This window comes from Mobula birostris, chromosome 16 (genome assembly GCF_030028105.1).
Source record: "Mobula birostris isolate sMobBir1 chromosome 16, sMobBir1.hap1, whole genome shotgun sequence".
NCBI lineage: Eukaryota > Metazoa > Chordata > Chondrichthyes > Myliobatiformes > Myliobatidae > Mobula > Mobula birostris.
This window is the reverse complement of record NC_092385.1, coordinates 31,471,605-31,493,756: the sequence shown is the minus strand read 5'-3', so window position 1 is coordinate 31,493,756 and position 22,152 is coordinate 31,471,605. Positions and strand designations below refer to the sequence as shown.

The 22,152-nt window shown below is 41.3% G+C and overlaps 1 long non-coding RNA gene across 3 annotated transcripts in view; it reads right to left on the bottom strand.

Moving 5' to 3' along the window:
• The window catches only part of LOC140211084 (uncharacterized), a 360,478-nt gene that overhangs the window by 193,419 nt on the left and 144,907 nt on the right, over positions 1-22,152 (bottom strand). For 2 of the 3 annotated variants that reach the window (XR_011889382.1, XR_011889383.1), the window contains exon 3: positions 15,923-16,057. This is a non-coding gene — a long non-coding RNA (uncharacterized lncRNA). Of the gene's footprint in view, positions 1-2,696; positions 4,479-15,922; positions 16,058-22,152 lie in introns of those variants that run through there. The other variant, XR_011889384.1, reaches the window with a different exon arrangement.

The following is a 22,152-nucleotide window of genomic DNA, read 5'->3' as shown; positions in this document are numbered from 1 at the left end:
GCCCTCCTAACGTATTTTCTTATTTGCTCCTGCTGCATATTCCCTTTAAATTTCTAAGGACTCAGGAGATACCAATTTCCTATTTCTGACATACGCTTCCTATTTTCCCTGATCAGATCTTCAACATCCTTTGTTAACCAAAGTTAATCTTACTATCTATGCTTCTTATCCTCACAGGGACATGTTGACTCTGAAGTCTTACTATCTCGCTTTTAAATGTCTTCAACTTATCAGATGTTGTGTTCCCCTCTGCTCCTATTCTGTTTCTGCCAGGTCCTGTCTTACATCATTCAAATCTGCCATTCCCCACTTTGAGCTGATTTTATCTATGACTACCTTGAAGCTTACCGAATGATGGCCACTGTTTTTTAACGAGTTCCTGCAGACACACATACACACACACACACACACACACACACACTTGGCATTCTTCATTTTCTAAGATAAGTTTCGTACAGCCCCCTCCCCTCTCGGACTCTACATACTGCTTCAAAATGGATGCATTTGTAGCTCTCACCCCATCTAAGCCTCTAGCATTAAAGTAATCCTCGTCAATACTGGTGGGAAAGTTAAAATCCTCCACCACTGCAGTCCTATTATTTTTACAGACTTCTGTGATCTGCCTACATATCTGTTCTTTGGGAGGCCCACTGAAGTTATTGCTCCATTCTTACAGCTTAGTTCCACGTAAATAAACACATTGGTCAATTCCTGCAGGATGGCCTTCTCGCTGAAATGCTTCTGATCAGCAATGCAACACTCCCCCCATCCCCACTGAAAACCAACACTCAACTCTATAGAAACAGTTTCTTCCCCTCCACCATCCAATTTCTGAATGGTCCATTATTCCATGAACACTACCTTGCTATTCCTTTTTTGCATTTGTATTTATTTTTGTATCTGACAGTAATTTTTATGACTTGCACAGTCCACGACAACAAATTTCACGATATATATCAGTGATAATAAACCTGATTCTGATTCTTTAGCATCCATTCCTGCCCTCTGCTCACAAACAAGAGGAAATCTGCAGATGCTGGAAATCCAAGCAACGCACACAAAATGCTGGAGGAACTCAGCAGGCCAGGCAGCATCTATGGAAAAGAATACAGTCTTGGCCCGAAAAGTTGACTGTACTCTTTTCCATTGATGCTGCCTGGCCTGCTGAGTTCCTCCAGCATTTTGTGTGTGCTGTCCTTCCCTCAACAATGTTTCCATAACTGAAACAAAATCATAGTCCAATGTTCTGATCCATACCGTCAGCTCATCAATCGTACCTATGAGACTCCTTGCATTAAAGTAAATGTAGTTAAGCCTACTGACTCTTTCATGGTTCTTTTTCTGTGTCTGCTCTTCCCATTGGACTTACCTGCTTTATTTTATATGTTCAAGTCAGCCTCTCCACCTGCTACACCATCAGTCTGGATCAGACATCCACTACCTCACTATTTAACCCCTCCCAAGTACCACCAGCATACCTTCCTTTAAGCATACTGATCAACCTCTACTTCAGGTGCAATCTACCCCTTTTGTAAAGGTTACCCAAGCAGAACAGGCAGCAAATTAAAGCTGCATTAGCAAAACCATCAGAAGCACTGTGTTCTGCCGACTTACTTACGATGATACAGAAGGAGACCATTTGACCCAACAGATCCCTGATGACATTTTGTAGGCAACACCATTAATCTCATGTTTTTTCCTTATTTCCTTCGAGGTCAGTAAGATACTCCCTCTCTCACCTTTGATTCCTTTTTTACCATTTGCGTTATACTGTTTAGCACATACTACACTGCTATCCAATTTGCCCAATAGACTGAGTCAATGAAAGGTGCATTCATTATTGAAACTGGGAGGAAATAGGCATCCATATCTGCAATGAAAAACCCATGCCAATCAAGCTGATTTTGTAGATTTTTAATTAAAGATTAGTGGTAGCAGTTCTACTTGCAGTTCCGTTTAGATCAACTACTCATAGCATAAAATTTGCTGAGTTATTCAATTAATATTCTTATCATTGTCACTCTCAACAGGATACGTACTGAGCCCCATTGAAGGGGGAATTATTCAATCAATTCCACTCTGGATGACTGGAGCATTATCACAAAATGCAGCCCTACAAATAACCATCCTCGAGAAATTCTTTTTCTTGTAAAATTACCCTGCATAGGTCAGGAGGTGATTTGGGTTCTACCACAACCTCTGTTTCCTCCATAAACTGACTTTGTTGGACCTTCAGTGGACTGTTTGATATGAGACCAGTGACATGCCCCGCCCTGCATTTTACTCATTAATTGGCAGAGTTATCACTGACACTGCTTACATTCATTGCTTGGTTGGTATTCTTCCACAAGAACATTGCGTGGTCCAGGGTCCTGAGATGCCCTGCACAACGGACAGTGGCACGGGACTGAAAGCTGGTAGATTACCCACAAATTTGTCACAAGAATGATGTATTGTATTGAGGAAAAAATGTTCAAATAAAAGGGATTTGGAAAAGAAACAGCGTAATGTTTTCTCAAGCCAAATAGTTGTCTGCACATTGTCCAAGTGACACTTCAGTTTTTAAGAAGTGCAAATCAAAGCATGAAATGGAACACCATGATATGTGGAAAAAGTATAACATTACAAAGGGAATTAAAAGAAACAGTCAAAGAAAATACATAATGTAATTTATTTTTTTTGCAAATGACTTCTTTCCAGTGTGTGGCAGGGCATTCGTATTTGGTGAGCCCACTGACTTGCTGCTTCCTGTTTGCAGAAAATGCCAAAAGCACTTGTTTTCCAGACCAGCAGAAATACTGTGACCAGAACAACATTGCTGATCCTGTTTTAAAATGTGTAAGAACAGATGTTGATAAAGGAGAGAGATGGAGCATTCTGTTCAATGGTTTAACATACAGCAATATAAGAATTAAGCTAACTGGGTTATGCTTTTATGCAGCAGAATATTCTAAGAAATTTAATATTCATATTACCAATTTATTGCATCCCAGATTGCCGTTGGTTTGACGAGTTCTGACAAATGAAATCTCCCTTCTACTTTTGGAGATTGCTGCATTTCTTTATTCTTTCACTTACTAAAATCTCAATAAGTTCCATAATAGATGGTCACAGTAATTATAGTTCTATTGCATTTACAGTCTTAGGGCTAAATATTACCTCCCACTTCTGCAAATAGAGCATATAACAGAAAGTAATAATCATTTTGAGCAGAAATGAGGTCTCATGGCTGTCATCCTACCAAAAATCCAGCCCCGCACTTGTCTCTCAAAACATTTTCATATACGAACCTGTTATTTTTAATTATGTCAGACTCTTAAAATTCATCTTTGGCTGCTCTCATCAAACAGTTTTGTTTTTCCCCTTTCCATTATCTTAATTATTCCCCTCCACTTACACCCTTAAAATCTGTAAATTCAATATTTCAGTGCTTTATTTCTAGCTTTCATGTGGTTAGGGAATGGAAAGCAAGAAATTATCCCTACCTGGACAATGTAAGGTGTTAATTCAGCAAGGTTAAGCAGCACTTTGTCACTGCAAGAACCCAAAGAAGCCATCAGTGCTACTAATGGAAAAGGTTGTGACATGGTTAGAATTATAGTCATACAGCACTACAACATAGAAAGAGTCTGTGTCCAACGTTTAATCTGCCCAGCCCTATCGACCTGCACTTGGACATAGCACTCCCACCCGTCTACTTATCCAAGTTCTGAAATCGAACCCACATCCATCTGGCAGCTCATTCCATACTCTTACTACCTTCTGAGTGAAAACTTCCCCCTCAGTTTCCCCTTAAATATTTCACCTTTAACCCTGGTTCCCTGAAAGAACCATTGTTAAGCGACAGAGCCAGGGTTCAGCATGGCTTTGCAAATTTGGGAGTTAGCTGTTCTTTCACATTTTTATGACATACAGGGAGGCCATTTTGACCCTTCAAGTTTGATCCACAGAGTAATCTGATTTTCCCATATATTTTCCCTATAATCGATAGGGAATGTTCCCTAGACTGTATCTTGGGAAATCTGATCATTTGGCTATCCTTCTCCTAATAGAATACAGGCAGACGCTAAAGGGGAAGGTGCCAGAAGTGAGGACAACAAAGAGGTGGTCAGGGGAGGCAGAGGAGTGGCTAGGAGATTGCTTCCAGTCAGTAGACTGCGCCATGCTCAGGGACTCATCAAAGGATCTGAATGAACACACCATGGCTGTAACGGTTTTCATAACGTCACTCATGGATGAGTGTGTACCACAAAGTCCTTCAGAGTCTTCCCGAACCAGAAGCCTTAGACGAACCAAGAGATTTACAATCTGCTGAGGGCTAGATAGGAGGCATTTAAGTCCGATGGCCCAGGAAAGTACAAAAGATCCAAGTATGGCCTCCAGAAAGCCATCTCGCATGTGAAGATGCAAATCCAGACCAAACGTGAAGCACAGAAAGATGCTTGAAAGCTGTGGCAGTGCTTGAACGCCATCACCTCCTACAAAGCAAAACCAAGCAACATCAATGACTTTAAAGTTTTGGACGCAGGTGAGCTCAATGACTTTTATGGTTGCAATGAATAACAAAACATGGACACACCTTCATGAAGTCCCACGGCCCCTGACGACCCTGTGATTTCAGTCTCTGAGACCGATGTGAGAGCTTCAGGAAGCTGAACTCTCAAAAAGCATCTGGCCCAGATGATCTACCTGGCCGAGTACTGAAGACCTGTGTTAATCAGCTGGCTGGAGTGTTTATAACTTCACGCTTTGGCAATCTGGGGTACCCACCTGCTTCAAGCAGGTTTCATTCATACCGATGCCCAAGAAGAATGCAGTAACAAGCCTCAAAGACTATTGTCCAGTCGCACTTATGTCCACTGGGATGAAGTGCTCTGAGAGGTTGGTGATGAAACATATTATCTCCCGCATGATAAGTAACTTGGATCCACTCCAATTTGCCTACCACTACAACAGGTCAAAAGCACATTTCATTGGCTTTCCACTCAGCTCTGGAACGTCTGGACAGTGAAAATGCATGCATTGCAATGTTCTTCACTGACTACAGCTCAGTATTTAACACTACCATCCCTTCAAAACTAATCAATAAGCTTCAAGTTCTAGGCCACAATACCTCCTGCTACTGGATCGTCAATTTCCTCACTTGCAAACCCCTGTCAATTTGGATTGGTAACAACATCTCCACAATCTCCATCAGCTCAGGTGTACCATAAGGCTGTGTGCTTAGCCCCCTGCCCTACTCACTTCATACTTATGATTGTAAGGGTACATACAACTCCAATGCCCTATTTAAGTCTGGTGATGATACCACTGTTGCCGGCTGAGTCAAGGCTGGTGACAAATTGGCACATAGGAGGGAGATTGAAAATACAGTTAGGTGGTGTCACGACAACCTCCTACTCGATGTTAGCAAAACCAAACAGCTGATTAGTGATGACAGGAGGAAGAAATTGGGGTCCACTAGTCAGTCCTCATTTGGGGATCGTAGGTACAGAGGGTCAGAACTTTAAATTCCTGAACATTATCATATCAGAATATCTGTCCTGGGACCAGCACGTAATTGGCATTTCGAAGAAAGCACAGTGGTGCCTCTATTTTCTTAGTTTGCACATATTCAGCATGATATCTAAAACTCTGACAAATTTCAATAGACACACAGTATGGTTACATCATGGCCTAGTATGGACACCGGTACTCAGTAATCAAAAATTTTACAAAGGATAGTGGATACAGACCAGTTCATCACAGGAAAAGCCCTCCTCACCATTGAGCATCTACAAGAATGCTGCCACAGAAAAGCAGCATCCATTTTCAAGGACGCCCATCATCCAAGTCATAGTCTACCATCAGCAGGAAGGAGGCATAGGAGCCTTAGGTCTCATTCCACCAGGTTCAGGAACAATTATTACCATTCAACGATCAGGCTCCTGAACCTGTGTGGACAACTTCACTCACCACATCACTGAACTGATGATTCAACTCAACCTATGGACTCACTTTCAAAGACTCTACAACTCATGTTCTCAGTACTTTTTCTCACCTATTTACTTATCATTATTATTATTGGTTTCTTTTTGTATTTGCACCGTCTGTCTTCTTTTGCACACTGGTCGCTCAGCAGTCTCTGTGTGTAGTTTTCTTTATTTGATTGTATTTCTTTGTTCTACTGTGCATGGCTATAAGAAAATGAACCCCAGGGTTGTATATGTTGACATATGCATACTCTGATAATAAATTTACTTTGAACTTTGAATTTCTCTCCACATTTCCCATCAACTCTCCTTGGATTCTATCATTCAACTACACACAATGGGCACAGAGTGTCTAATGATCCTACTAAGCCTCACCACCAAGAAGGTTAATTTAGAACTCACCAGAATGGATGAGTAAATCTACAGGAGATTTTGCCTTGATTCCCACCTGCATTTCAACATGAACAGGATTAAAATCAACCTTTCAGTTTAATTTTCTCTGAAGTGTACTCATCTTCTCCCATCTCACCACCTCAAACTTCCTTCTCGCTCAATGCGTTTGGTTTCCCACCAGTATTTTCCCACCAGTCACACAGTTGTTCATCACAATAGTCTTGGCCTTCCCCACCTCTCCACTTAAAGTGTAATAAAGCTCCCAACTGTTTCCATTGTTAAATTAACGCTACTCCCAGTGGAAAGAAAATGATAATTTTTATTCTTTTCATTATTCCTGATCTCACAAAAGACTGTAAAGTAATATTTTTGAAGACATTAGGGATCACTTACTTCATATCAAATAAAAGTTCAAACCATGCATACTTTAAATTTGTATCTCTTTCTGATTTCCTTGCCTGTTGAGGCAACAAGATCCATCACCACAATCTAAAAAGAACTGTGCAATATGTCCTAGTTATTAAAATATTCCGATGCAGAAATGTTTGTTGCCTGATGTCTTTTACACTGGAATAGTATCACAATATTTTCCTTTCAATATTTGTCTTGCAGACACTGATGTGTGATGCAAAACTAACAATTTGCTTTGGTAACAGATTATGGACTGATGCTCTCTTCGAGATAACTGCTAGTAGTTGACATAGAATTCATAAAAAAATTAAAGATGGTTTCATTTGTTATATTGATTGATATGCACTCTTTCAAAAAGTCATCTGCGGGCATCAGTTCATCAGCAGTATTCAAGTAACCTCTCGACTAACTGCTGCACTGCTATTGAAGCTAATATCCTTCTCCTTTAACTTTCAGAAACTCCAGATGAGAAATGAAGAGTGACAGTAATGGTAAATACACATTTACTTAAAGATAGATTTCCCTTAGGGATTGAGACTTTCTATATCATCCTAGCCCGCATGTTCTTTCAGCTCTTTAATAAGCAATTTATCTTGGTTCACATATTTAAAACAGGACAGTGGAAAACATCAGATCTTAAGTCTTCATTGAAACATTGAAATGTGTTAATTTATGTTCTTAAATTTCAGACCACAGTTAAGACTAACTATAGATTTTATTGAAGGCACTCATAATAATTAACATTGATATAATGATTTTCTCAAACTTCAAAGTTCAGAGTGATTTTATTGTCAAAGTACATATATGTCACTATATTCATCGCTGAGATTTACTTTCTTGCGGGCATTCACAGTAAATACATTAAACACAATAGAATCAATGAAAGACCGCACAGGACACACGTGACCAATGTGCAAAAGACAGCTAATTGTGCAAATACAGAAAGAAAAATATCATAAATAAACTATAAATATTCAACTATAAATAACCAATTTCCCCCAGGATCAATAAAGTATGAATATGACTATGATTAAATATCTAGAACAGGAGATGTAGAGGCCATGAAAGTGAGTCCATAGGTTGCGGGGGTAGTTCAGTGATGGGGCGAGTGAAGTTGAGTGAAGTTATCCCTCTGGTTCAAGATCCGGATGATTAAAAGGCAACAAATGTTTCTGCAACTGGTGGTTTGGGTCCTGAGGCTCCTGTACCTTCTTCCTGATGGCTGCAGCAAGACGACAGTGGGGGTCCTTGATGATGGATGCTGATTTTCTGCGACAGCACCGAGTAGATGTCCTCAATGGTGGGGATGGCTTTACCTACATTCACTACTTTTTGCACATTTGTATATCATGGAAATGCCATTCACATAATGTTTTGATGTTATTTTTTCAAATCAGCTTTCGAAGCTTGCATTAACATATTGCCTAAACATTCTTCTCAACAGTCAAAGATGATTTGTTTCTGCTCCAATGCCCACAGGTCCTGACATAGGTGGGCGTGAAGATGCTTTTAGAAGGTTGATTGTTTTGGGGATCCTGTAGTCCTTCCATCCCTTTCGCTGATCTCCCATGTTTTCCTTTTTGGAGAGATTTGAGGGACAAAGTGCTTCCTAGATGTTCCTTCTCCATCCTGAGTGGTCACAGGCCAGGATTCCAGATTAGAATCAGGCTTATTATCTCTGTCTTATATGATGTCAAATTTGTTTTATGGCAGCAGCACAAAGGTAAATTACAAGTAAATAAATAGTGCAAACAAAAATGAATAATAAGGTAATATTCATGGATTCATGGACAATTTGATAATCTGATGGTGGAGGGAAAAGAAACTGTTGAGTGTGTATCTTCATGCTCCTGCACTTCCTCCCTGATGGTCGTAATGAAAGGGGAACAGGTCTGGTTAGTGAGGGTCCTTAGTGACGGCTGCAGCCTTTTTGAGGCCTCACCTCTTGAATATGTCCTTGATGCTTGGGGAAGGCTGTGCCCATGTTTGAGCTGGCTGGCTTTACAACCCTCTGCTGCATCTTGTGAAACTATGCACTGTATCCTTCATATCAGGCTGTGATGCAACCAGTCAAAAGTGCATTATACATGTGTGAAAGTTGCTAGAGTGTTTACTGATTTAGCAAATCTCCTCAAACCCCCAATGAAGTACCAACTCCTAAGAAAGCATAACTGCTCGTGTGCCTTCTTCATGATTGCAACAACGTGATGAGCCCAGGAGAGGTCCTTTGAGATACTGACACTCAGGAGCACTTTCACACGGAACCGCCTTTCTTGGTCTCACAATAGACCTCCATAGGTCACATCTGGATTTCATGTAGGGTTCAAGATCACCAATTTTGAACACCATAGATCTAGCCTCAGCAAACTGTGAGTCTCTTGGTTCATCCAAGGCCTCAGGTTTGGGAAAACTCGGTATGTTCTCAAAGGCACAAACTTATCCACTCAGGTCTTGATGAAGTCGGTGATGGCCGTGGCATGTTCATTCAAATTTGAAGATGAATATCTGAACATGGTTCCGTATATCAATTCAATGTATTCCCGTACATGCTGCCCTGCCTCCCTTTGTGGCCCATGCACTAATACTGTGGACCTCAGTCTCTGTCTATATGTTGAGAGTAGAAGTATAGCCAGGTGATCCATCTTGCCAAAATGCAGGCACAGTTAAATCACAAATAAGAGAGAATCTGCAGATACTGGGAATCCAAGCATCACACCCAAAATGCTGGAGGAATTCAGCAGGCTGGGCAGCATTTATGGAAAAGAGTAAACAGTCGACGTTTCAGACTTGAGACCCATCTACAGGACTCATCAGTTTACCTTCATCAGGTAAGTATTATGTTTGTTCTTAATAAAGACAAACAGCATGGGTAAAAATGCTAGAATGTATTTATTATTTACGGACATTCCAGTCATGGCTTCAGCTTGACACGAATGTGTGCGACCAGCGCCCAATGCCAGCCAAAAAAGCTTGTTGTAATATAGCATCTAAATAAAATGTCAGTTCATCCAAATCAAGCACATAGTGTTGCAACGAATTTAACAGATCTGAATGATGTCTCGACTTTGTAACTTCTAAAAACAGAAAAAAAGTTTTGTGGAAAACCACCCGACTAATTTGAAGAATTAATTGGGAAAAACATAACATTGGGAATAAAATTAACATGCCTAAATCATCTATCCACCAATCTTAAATGTAAAAGAGGTTCACAATGTCTCCAAGCTTACTTGGTAGTGCTGATAAAAGATGCCATTATTAATTATTACTGTGCTTGAAACCAGATTATCAACCTACTGTCGGTGTCCAAAGTGATCCTCTGTTGCTGTACAGTTTGTCATCTGTAAATTTTGCCTTGTGCCTTAACCTGTTCAGTCTTTCAAAAATAAGTGAGACATCAAGGAAAGCACTTAGCTTGCTAGTAATAAGTTTTCACTGAATGGATTTCCAGTAGATTATAAGAACACTGGCAAAGAAATAAGTAACATTAGAAAGTAAGAAGATTATTTCTGTCCTAATTGCTGGATAAAGTTTAGAAAGATAAATCAGCAGAACAAATAAAATCAAATTGTCAATATAAAATACAAGGCTAATCATTGCTTATCTTTCCACAGGACTCAAAACTCTTCTGCCACTAAATGGGGTGGGAGAGGGCAATAAAAGTATGCTGCATGATTTATGTACTCCTGAAACATTATGTGACAGCATGGTGATAATGTGACATGTTGTGGCTCTCTAAAGTAAGCCGCAAATTCAAATTTTGCTTTGGGCAGTGGTTGAGACTGGTGAGCATTCTCTTCAGATTTGGCCACAGCACTGCAGACAGATAGAGTGACCTGGAAAGGAACACCATGAAGATTCATTCATCATTGTGATGGCAAGCCTCAAGGGTTCATTTATGAATAGGGGTTACATAAACTTCACTAGTTTTGCTTGAGTTTAAAAGCCTAAGGAGAGGCTATAAACATCATTGCTTATAAAATTCATGGAGTTGTGATATTTTAGTACCATGTGATTGAAAATAACATAAACAGAATGCCAAATACTTCTGCATCATTTTCTGTAACAAAGGAATTGCAACCAAGTTCTCCCCAATATGTGTTGTGCCCATTCTAAGTACAATGGTCCTCTTGGAACACTGCAGGGGAAATTACTGCGTATTATCCTCAGCAGATGCTTTGCCTCGAGAACAACTATGTTTTCCTAATGTTGTTACAAGCTGGGCCCCTACTTCCTACTGCAGCAAACAATCTGCTTGGGGAACTCAATGGGTGAGCAGCATCTTTGGGAAAGCATGAGATTGACAGTGCAATTCCAGTGCTGTCTCTTCTTTTCCTGCATCAAACCTGCAGACAAGGATGGTGGCACTGTAATCTGGTGGACTGAGCTCTATTTTGCAGAATCCAGACAACAGCACTTGGATACATCCTCTTACCAACCCTTGGACCATGACCCAACCAATAAATACAGGGCCGTCATCTCTTGTACTGTTACAGATCTCAGTACCTCAGATCTGCCCTCCACAGCCTCTAATCTCATAGTGCCGGAACCCAACACTTCCCACTTCTATACCTCCTTTAATTGTACTACTTCCCATTACTTGCTTTGGACCTTCAGGCGCATATCTGAAAATACAGCACACTCATATTCATACATATTAGGACCAGATCAAGTAGCATTTATTTGTTTTTAATCCCAATATAATAACCCAATGCTTGTTACATGGGTACCTTTCAAGGCAGGGGTTGGGTGTAGATGTCTGTTTTTCACATTTTCCATTTATAAAAGGAAAAGGGAAAGAAAACAATCTTGACAATTTTGGCCATTCTATCCACCAGAAGTGGAGTGTCCTGGTGGCCAAACATTTTTGCTCGAATTCCCATTCCTATTCTGACATCTCGGTATATAGCCTCCCCTTGTGCCATGATGCAGCCACCCTCAGAGTGGATAGCAGCACTTTATTTTCTGTCTGGGTAGCCTCCAAACTGATGGCTTGTATATCAATTTCTCTTTCCAGTAAAAAAACATTTTCCTCTCCCTCCCCTCTTTTATTCCACACTCTGGCCTCTTACCCCTTCACACCTGCCTATCACCACGTTCCCCCCCTCCCTCCATGGTGCTCCTCCTCCTTCCCTGTCTCATACAGTCCACTCTTCTCTCCCATCAGATTTCTTCTTTTCTAGCCCTTGACCTTTCCCACTCACCTGGCTTCACCTTATCATCTTCCAGCTATCCTCCTTCCCCTCCCCCAACCTTTTTATTCTACCATCTTCTCCTCTTCATTTCCATTCTTCAAAAAGGGACAGCCCAAAACATCGACTGTTTATTCATTTCCATAGGTGCTGCCTGACCTGCTGAGCTCCTCCAGCATTCGTGTGTGTTGCTTTGGATTTTCAGCATCTGCAGAATCGCTCATGTTTGCAACTTTAGCAAAATGTTTGTGATCTCAACAACCCATGTGTTCCATGGCAGCTCAAAGATGATTTGAAATTCTTGGCACATCTGTGGGTTTTGTTGCCACATAGGTCTATGCAGACTAAGTTATTGGGTATATTTAAGGCAGAGGTTGATAGGTTTATGATTGGTAAAGAGGTTGAGGGTTTATGGGGTAATGGGGATTGAATAAAAAGAGGCATGATTGAATGGTGGAACAGTCATGATGAGCCAAATGGCTTAATTCTACCCCTGGTCCGGGTAGTCTTATGGTCTTATGGCATAATCAATCTGGTGTCAAACTTCCAAGAAAATGTATTATCAAAGTACATGTATGTTACCATATACAACCCCGAGATTCATTTTTGTGGACATGAATCCATAGCATAACAACTATAACAGAATCAATGAATGACTGCACCAACTTGGGAATTCAACCAGCGCACAAAAGACAACAAAACTGTGCAAATATAAAAAGAAAGAAGTAATATTAATAAAAACTAAATAAGCAATAAATATTGCTATAACATGAGATGAAGAGTGCTTGGGAGTGTCAGTTGAGAGATCAGCATTAGTGCCATCATTAAAGTTCAAAGTTCAAAGTAAATTTATTATCAAAGTATGCATATGTCACCATATACTACCCTGAGATTCATTTCCTTGCAGGCATTCAGTGTAGAACAAAGATATTCAATAGAATCAATGAGAAACTGCACATAGATAAAGAATAGCAAATAAACAATGCCCAAAAAGAGACAAACTGTGCAAATATAAAAGAACAAATAATAACAAATTGCAGACAGCATGAGTTGTAAAGTCCTTGAAAGTTGACCTAAAGCTGTCTCCATTCTTTTTTGATTCCAGTTCCATATCTTTACTGCCTCAGTGGTGGGGAAACAGCTCTAAGGGCAATGGTGTGAAAGTCTGTGGTTGTGATTTGCAGTATACAGAGACTTACTGGAGCCAAAGGTAATGAACAACGAATAGCCCAAATAAACTCCCATGGAGAAGATTTCCTCAATTTAATATTTGCAATGAAATTATAAGTGGCTTTCTTGGATGTGAATTTATGATTTCACAGCTCACAGCAGTCTGTGGAAGTTTTTCCTTTGAGAACACCATATATATAGTTCTTCCCCTTTCCTTCATGTATTTTACGCTTCAAGAACTGATGAATACATCACAACTTTGAATCATTTGAACCTCTATATCTCGTTGCCCTTGCAAACAATCAAATGTAAACAGTCTGATTAAAAAACACACTGCATCCTGGAAGTGCATTGCTAGACTCCCAGCTATTGAAAGCTTTCGTCAAAATGTTCAGATCAAATCATGTTGCGATAGTTGCAATATCTTTTTAGACTTTTACATCACAAATTAGATTGTACACTTATTTCTTTCTCCTATTTGTAAAATAATTATAATCCATTACTTGTAGATGTGGGAACTTATGAGCATTAGTTAACAAATTACCAATGTTTCTTAACTTTCACAGTACCTCAGCTCCCTGTTCCACCTTTCTCCATATCTCTTACCTAAAGTTATGTCAGAATGATGGAAATAATCCATTCTTTTTCTTAGTATTTATAGTTCCCTAAAGGGAAAAAAAATCCTTTGTGAAATGGGTTTTCAATTATTAATAATGGTGTTTTAAACTGCTGTTGAATAGACCGTATATTTTATTGCCAAAGAGTGGAAGAACCAAGTTATTTCTGGCCAGCCATGAGGATAAGATCTACAAATCTAGATATTGCCACTCATTTCTACTGTAACACTTTTATTTTCACATGCACTTTGGCCTCCTAACCTTTCTTGGGGGTTTATGCTTTGTAATGTATGTTACATTTATTATATTTAATGTCTTAAAATCAAAATTTCAGATTTATTTTTCTTTGCAGTATTTTATTGATTTATGAAGATTATAAATTATGAAAATAAAATTCAAAATTGGCCTGTGGAAGGACTGGGACTCAGTAGATGAAAATCCTGAGCATAGAGGGGAATATGTAAGGTTACACAGTCTACTGATAAGCTTCAGTAAATGATTTATTTTAAACTTAAATCAAAACTGTGAAAAACACTCAAATTTTGTACAGTTTCAGTAATTTTATACTTCACAGACTTTTTAGGGAAGCATCTTTACAGGGAAACATATTCGTAAACAGTTACAGATATGCATTCTACAATGGAATGCTACTCCCGTCCCCCACCAACATATTGTCACTTCGTACACACAGCATGCATACGTATGCACACGGATGCATGTCTACACACACACACTCACACTCACATACAGTATTACAGTTTTTATGGCATTGATGTATTATATTTCATGGTGGCAATATGGAACTCTATGAAAACATGATGGCACCGCCACATTTCCTTCAGTTCACTCATTATGGGGCCACCATACTTTGCAAGATCTGAAATAGCAATGAGACTTTTAGAGGGTATAGTTGACAGACCAGAAACCACCAGAGATGGGAACACAGGAGTGGAGTGAGCAGCACTCTGAGTGAGTTCAGATACAGGTAGCAGTGTTCTGAATTAACTCAAATTTTCAAATTGAGTGAACAAAACCAGCCACACCTCCTGACACATCATCTTCAATGACAATTGGATTTTGAAAGTCTACATGACCATGACATCCTCACCATTAACAAAGTTCAGTCAGCCTCAGTGAAGGAAATCAGAGATCAGTCATGGAAAAATGAATTGCCATAGTTTCAAACAGTCTGGTTTAGCTTCAGTGTTGTCAGGCCAATGGATGGGAATGGTAATGGGATCTGAAATTCTTCAGAATTTAATTGAGGGAATGTCTATACATTCAATGATGGATGTTGAACAAGGAGCAAGATAAAAGAGTTGTACAGTGCTCAGGAAAAGTGGTGGAGTGCTTCAAGGTACTGGAATGTTTTAGGCTAAGTAACTGAATAGCTAATTGGTATTAAGCTACCATCTCCACTCCTGGCTAATGATAATAATACAACTGAGACAAATATATTAAGATGAACATATATTACAAATATACATATAAAAGATACATATATCACAGGGCAGCATTTATTTCTACTTCTAATAAAAATTATGGAACATTGCTCCAAAATTGTTTGTTGCCTGTTGCCCATTTCACAGTTTTATCGTGGAGAAAAGAATACCACTGCTGGAGACTGTCGACAATGATAATGAAGAGGATTTGGACGGCACTAGGTGATGCACAGGAAGGAGAAAAGTGGAGGGAACATCAAGAAGGGCCTTTAACAATCACACTGCTTACTCTCCAATGAAATTGCACCACAGGTGTCTATTTTTCACACGGATTTTTTCAATGTCCCTCACTCTTGAGAAAAATGTCAGATGAATTCCTTCACAAGATGTAGGCTAACATTTCGCTATCACTATCACTCCGAAGCCTTAAGCTTGTACAGAAATCATTGGCAATGTGTACACTATTTACTTCATGCATACACATTCGAAAAATGCTAAACATTCCAAAAATCCTTTCTACCACTTCACGTTCACAGTGTGTTTACTCTTTGCATAAGTTGCTTGGTCGTGCTCCTAATCTATTAGTTATTCCTCCTGTTGGGTAAGGTTGAGAGCTGGCAAGCTGACTGTCAACCACCCATGAACCTACCCAGCCCCGCCTAACTCTGGATTAGAGACTGGTGATAACCTATGTCCCGAAAGCAAGTTTCTTGCCGGTATTCTCTCACCTTGAAAAGAAGTACCAGTCCAGTTCTCAAATTCCCTTGTGGGCAGGTGTCTGCATTACTTACATCAGCTTTATTAGTCACCTCAGAACCCATAAAAATCAGAGTGCATGCAAGTCAGCCTTGATGTTGCAGAACCTGTCCAAAAAGAGAAAGGCACATTTTAGGATCTCAAAGCCCTTTCCAGCTGCTCATACTCTATTTAAGACCAGTACTTCAGATATTCTGAGAAAATCGAGATGTTTCCTGATGACTTGCTGATCTGTTTCAGAATTGTATTTCTCTTTTCGCCAGTAAATCTTTCAAACTCAGACTAGAACTATTACATGCCCAGACTGCACGCCATATAAAAGCCTCAGAGCCACAACAAGAACCATGTGGCCAACAGGCATTCCCACTACATTGTTAACACAAAATAATCTGCAGATGCTGGGATCAAAGTAACACTCACAGTACGCTGGAGGAACTCAGCAGGTCGGGCAGCATCAGTGGAAACGAGTCGACATTTCGGGCCGGAACCCTTCGTCCTGACGTCTCATCGTTTCCATTGATGCCGCCCAACCTGCTGAGTTCCTCCAGCGTATTGTGAGTCCCATTCCATTGTTAACCTACTGGTATCTTAGAAATCTCAGCCACTTAAGGTTACATCATCTGTGAATTTAAAAGTTCTTTGTTGGAGCAATGCATAATTATCACCACTCTTTACCCTCCCCATACTGTAGAATTGATTTTCTCTGCTTCAGAAATGTATTCAATTTTTCCCCATGCACCAGATCATTTCATGCTTTAAATAACACTTTGTGTAAAAAGAAGTGTTTTCTAATCTATCTTCATAAATGTTAATCTATTTTAAAAGGCTCCTGCAATTTCTGCACTTGCCTTCCACAGGGTCCAAGGGAACACACCGTGGGGCTCTGGAAATTATCCACCCTAATGTGCCTCAAAACAGCAAATGCCTCCTCCTCTGTAATTTTTATGTGCACTTTTGCCTCACTTTCATAGGATCTGTATCCATCTCCCGAAACAACACAGATGAAAAAAAACCTATTTAAGATCTCCCCATTTCTTTCGGTTCCATGCATAGATGACCACCCTGATATTCCAGAGGACAATTTTTGTCCTTTCCTATCCTTTTGCTCTTAATATATCTTAATATTCCATCACTGTGGAAAGCAGCCAGTGAGTGAGTGGTCCAGTGAAGGAGTGGAGCTTTGAGGCTTTGACTCGAGAGATTCTGGCAGTTTTGGCAGTTGGTCTTTGCGATCAAGTCAATCAAGATTTGAATAGATCAGCAGAAAGCTGTTGATTAGACAGTCAAGATTTGAATAGCTCAGACTCAGCAGAAAGCAGCTGATTGGGCAATCAAGGTCAGGTGACCAAGCATTTTGAAAAGCTCAAACAGATAAATAGAGGGTTAGCTCAAGCAAAGCAGCCTGTGGAAAGTGGCCAGTGAGTGAGGGGGCCAGTGAAGGAGTGGAGCTTTGAGGCTTTGACTTGAGAGGCTTCGACGAGAAGAGGCGGAGGACAAGCTAGCTCGCAGTTAGTTTTTACAATGCCTCCTGAGACGGTGACGTGCCTTTCATGTGAGATGTGGCAGTCTTGGGGGAACGCCCCTCTCCTGCAAAGTCACATCTGCCAGAAGTGCATACGGCTGGGCGATCTGGAAGACTGTGTAAGGAATCTGGAGCAGCAGCTGGATGACCTTCGACTCATAAGGGAGAATGAGGCAGTCATAGATGAGAGCTACAGGGAGGTAGTCATACCTAGGCTGTTGGAAGCAGGTCATTGGGTGACAGTCAGAGGGGGGAAAGTCAAGGTGAGCAGACAGGTAGTGCAGAGCACCCCTGTGGCCATTCCCCTGAATAATAAGTTTACTGTCCTGGATACTGTTGGCGGGGATGACGGACCAGGTGTGAGCCACGGTGGCAGGGCCTCCGGCACTGAGTCTGGCCCTGTGGTGCAGAAGGGTGGGATGGAGAAGAGGAGAGCTGTCGTCATTGGAGACTCTATAGTCAGGGGAGCAGACAGGAGCTTTTGTGGACGTGAGAAGGACACCCGCATGGTTTGTTGCCTCCCAGGTGCCAGGGTCTGGGATGTCTCTGACCGGGTGCACAACATCCTGGTACGAGAGGGAAAGCAACCAGAAGTCATGATACATGTTGGAACCAACGCCATAGGCAGGAAGAGGGATGAGGTCCTGAAATGTGAGTTTTGGGAACTAGGCAGAAGGCTGAAGAACAGGACCTCAAGGGTGGCGTTCTCAGGATTGCTGCCAGTGCTACGTGACAGTGATGGTAAGAATTGGAGGAGATGGCAGTTGAATGCCTGGCTGAGGAGTTGGTGCAGGGAGCAGGGTTTTAGATTTTTGGACCATTGGGATCTCTTCTGGGGAAGGTGGGATCTGTACAGATTGGATGGATTTCACCTGAACTCGAGGGGGACCAATATCCTTGCAGGTAGGTTTGCTAGCATGGTTCGGGAGGGCTTAAACTAATTTTCAAGGGGGATGGGACCCAGGGTGATAGAGCAGTGAAAGAAGTGCATGGAGTAAAGCCAGATCTAACATATAGAGAGGCTTTCAGGAAAGAGAAGCAGAATGAACGGTGTAAAGACAGTAAGGTAGAAGGGCTGAAATGTGTGTACCTCAATGCAAGAAGCATCAGGGAACAAAGGTGATGAACTGAGTGCTTGGATACATGCATGGAATTATGATGTAGTGGCCATTACAGAGACTTGGCTGGCACCAGGGCAGGAATGGATTCTCAATATTCCTGGATTTCAGTGCTTTAAAAGGTATAGAGAGGGCGGGAAAAGGGGAGGAGGGGTGGCATTACTGGTCAGGGATACTATTACAGCTACAGAAAGGGTGGGTAATGTAGCAGGATCCTCTTTTGAGTCAATATGGGTGGAAGTCAGAAATGGGAAGGGAGCAGTTACTCTATTGGGGGTATTCTATAGGCCCCCTGGTAGCAGCAGAGATACAGAGGAGCAGATTGGGAGGCAGATTTTGGAAAGGTGCAAAAATAACAGGGTTGTTATCATGGGTGACTTTAATTTCCCTAATATTGATTGGCACCTGATTAGTTCCAAGGGTTTAGATGGGGCAGAGTTTGTTAAGTGTGTCCAGAACAGATTCCTGTCACAATATGTGGACAGGCTGACTAGGGGAAATGCCATACTAGATCTAGTACTACGTAATGAACTGGGTCAGGTCACAGATCTCCAGTGGGTGAGCATCTGAGGGACAGTGACCACCACTCCCTGGCCTTTGGCATTATCATGGAAAAGGATAGAATCAGAGAGAACAGGAAAATTTTTAATTGGGGAAGGGCAAATTATGAGGCTATAAGGCTCGAACTTGCAGGTGTGAATTGGGATGATGTTTTTGCAGGGAAATGTACTATGGACATGTGGTCGATGTTTAGAGATCTCTTGCAGGATGTTAGGGATAAATTTGTCCCAGTGAGGAAGATAAAGAATGGTAGGGTGAAGGAACCATGGGTGACAAGTGAGGTGGAAAATCTAGTCTGGTGGAAGAAGGCAGCATACATGAGGTTTAGGAAGCAAGGATCAGAAGGATCTATTGAGGAATATAGGGAAGCAAGAAAGGAGCTTAAGAAGGGACTGAGAAGAGCAAGAAAGGGGCATCAGAAGGCCTTGGCGAGTAGGGTAAAGGAAAACCCCAAGGCATTCTTCAATTATGTGAAGAAAAAAAGGATGACAGGAGTGAAAGTAGGATCAATTAGAGATAAAGGTGGGAAGATGTGCCTGGAGGCTGTGGAAGTGAGCGAGATCCTCAATGAATACTTCTCTTCGGTATTCACCAATGAGAGGGAACTTGATGATGGTGAGGACAATATGAGTGAGGTTGATGTTCTGGAGCATGTTGATATTAAAGGAGAGGAGGTGTTGGAGTTGTTAAAACACATTAGGGCGGCTAAGTCCCCGGGGCCTGACGGAATATTCCCCAGGCTGCTCCACGAGGCAAGGGAAGAGATTGCTGAACCTCTGGCTAGGATCCTTATGTCCTCGTTGTCCATGGGAATGGTACCGGAGGATTGGAGGGAGGCGAATGTTGTCCCCTTGTTCGAAAAAGGTAGTAGGGATAGTCCGGTTAATTACAGACCAGTGAGCCTTACGTCTGTGGTGGGAAAGCTGTTAGAAAAGATTCTTAGAGATAGGATCTCTGGACACTTAGAGAATAGTGGTCTGATCAGGGACAGTCAGCATGGCTTTGTGAAGGGCAGATCATGTCTAACAAGCCTGATAAGAGTTCTTTGAGGAGGTGACCAGGCAAATAGATGAGGGTAGTGCAGTGGATGTGATCTATATGGATTTTAGTAAGGCATTTGACAAGGTTCCACACTGTAGGCTTATTCAGAAAGTCAGAAGGCATGGGATCCAGGGAAGTTTGGCCAGGTGGATTCAGAATTCGCTTGCCTGCAGAAGGCAGAGGGTGGTGGTGGAGGGAGTACATTCAGATTGGAGGATTGTGATGTGTGGTGTCCCACAAGGATCGGTTCTGGGACCTGAACTTTTTGTGATTTTTATTAACGACCTGGATGTTGGGGTAGAAAGGTGGGTTGGCAAATTTGCAGACGACAAAGGTTGGTGGTGTTGTGGATAGTGTAAAGGATTGTCAAAGATTGCAGAGAGACATTGATAGGGTGCAGAAGTGGGCTGAGAAGTGGCAGATGGAGTTCAACCCGGAGAAGTGTGAGGTCGTACACTTTTGAAGGACAAACTCCAAGGCAGAGTACAAAGTAAATGGCAGGATACTTGGTAGTGTGGAGGAGCAGAGGGATCTGGAGGTACATGTCCACAGATCCCTGAAAGTTGCCTCACAGGTGGATAGAGTAGTTAAGAAAGCTTATGGAGTGTTAGCTTTTGTAAGTCGAAGGATAGAGTTTAAAAGTCGCGATGTAATGATGCAGCTCTATAAAACTCTGGTTCGGCCACACTTGGGAGTATTGTGTCCAGTTCTGGTTGCCTCACTATAGGAAGGATGTGGAAGTATTGGAAAGGGTACAGAGGAGATTTACCAGGATGCTGCCTGGTTTAGAAAGTATGCATTATGATCAGAGATTAAGGGAGCTAGGGCTTTACTCTTTGGAGAGAAGGAGGATGAGAGGAGACATGATAGAGGTGTACAAGATAATAAGAGGAATAGATAGAGTGGATAGCCAGCGCCTCTTCCCCAGGGCACCACTGCTCAATACAAGAGGACATGACTTTAACGTAAGGGGTGGGAAGTTCAAGGGGGATATTAGAGGAAGGTCTTTTACTCAGAGAGTCGTTGGTAAGTGGAATGCACTGCCTGAGTCAGTGGTGGAGGCAGATACACTAGTGAAGTTTTAGAGACTACTGGACAGGTATATGGAAGAATTTAAGTAGGGGGCTTATATGGGAGGCAGGGTTTGAGGGTCGGCACAACATTGTGGGCTGAAGGGCCTGTACTGTGCTGTACTATGTTCTATGTTCTAAAAAGCCCTTGGGATTCTCCTTCACCTTTTTTACTAGAGTAACCACATGCCTTCTTTTAGCCCTCCTGATGTTTTTCTTAAGTATTCTCTTGCATTTCTTATATTCTTCAAGTATCTCATTTGTTCTTGAAGTACCTGCTATGCACCTCCTTTTTTTCTTTAACCAGGGCCTCAATATCTCTTGAAAACCAAGCTCCCTAAACCTGTTATCCTTGCTTTTTACTCTGACAGGCATATACAAGCTTTGTACTCTCAAAATTTCACTTTTGAAGGCCTCCCATTTACGAAGCACACCTTTGCCAGAAAACAACTTGTCCCAATCCACACTTGCCAGATCCTTGCTGATTCTATCAAAATTCACATTTTTCCAAGTTAGAAGGCCAACCCAAGGACCAGACCTATCCTTCTCCATAATTATCTTGAAATCAGTAGCATTATGATCACTAGATACAAGGTATTCCCCTACAAACATCTGACCTGCACTGACTGATTCCCTAATAGGAGATCTAGTATCGCACTCCCTCTAGATGGAAACTCTATGTATTGATTGATTAAATTTTCCTGAACACATTTGCCAAACTCTACACCGTCTAGCCCTTTTACAGTATGTCAATACGTTGGAAGTAAATTTACCTATTATTACAACCTTATGCTTCTTGCAACAATCTGCCATCTTTCTACAAATTTGCTCCTCTAAAACCCACTGATTTTAGGTGGTCTATAATTTAATCCCATTAACATGGTAATTCC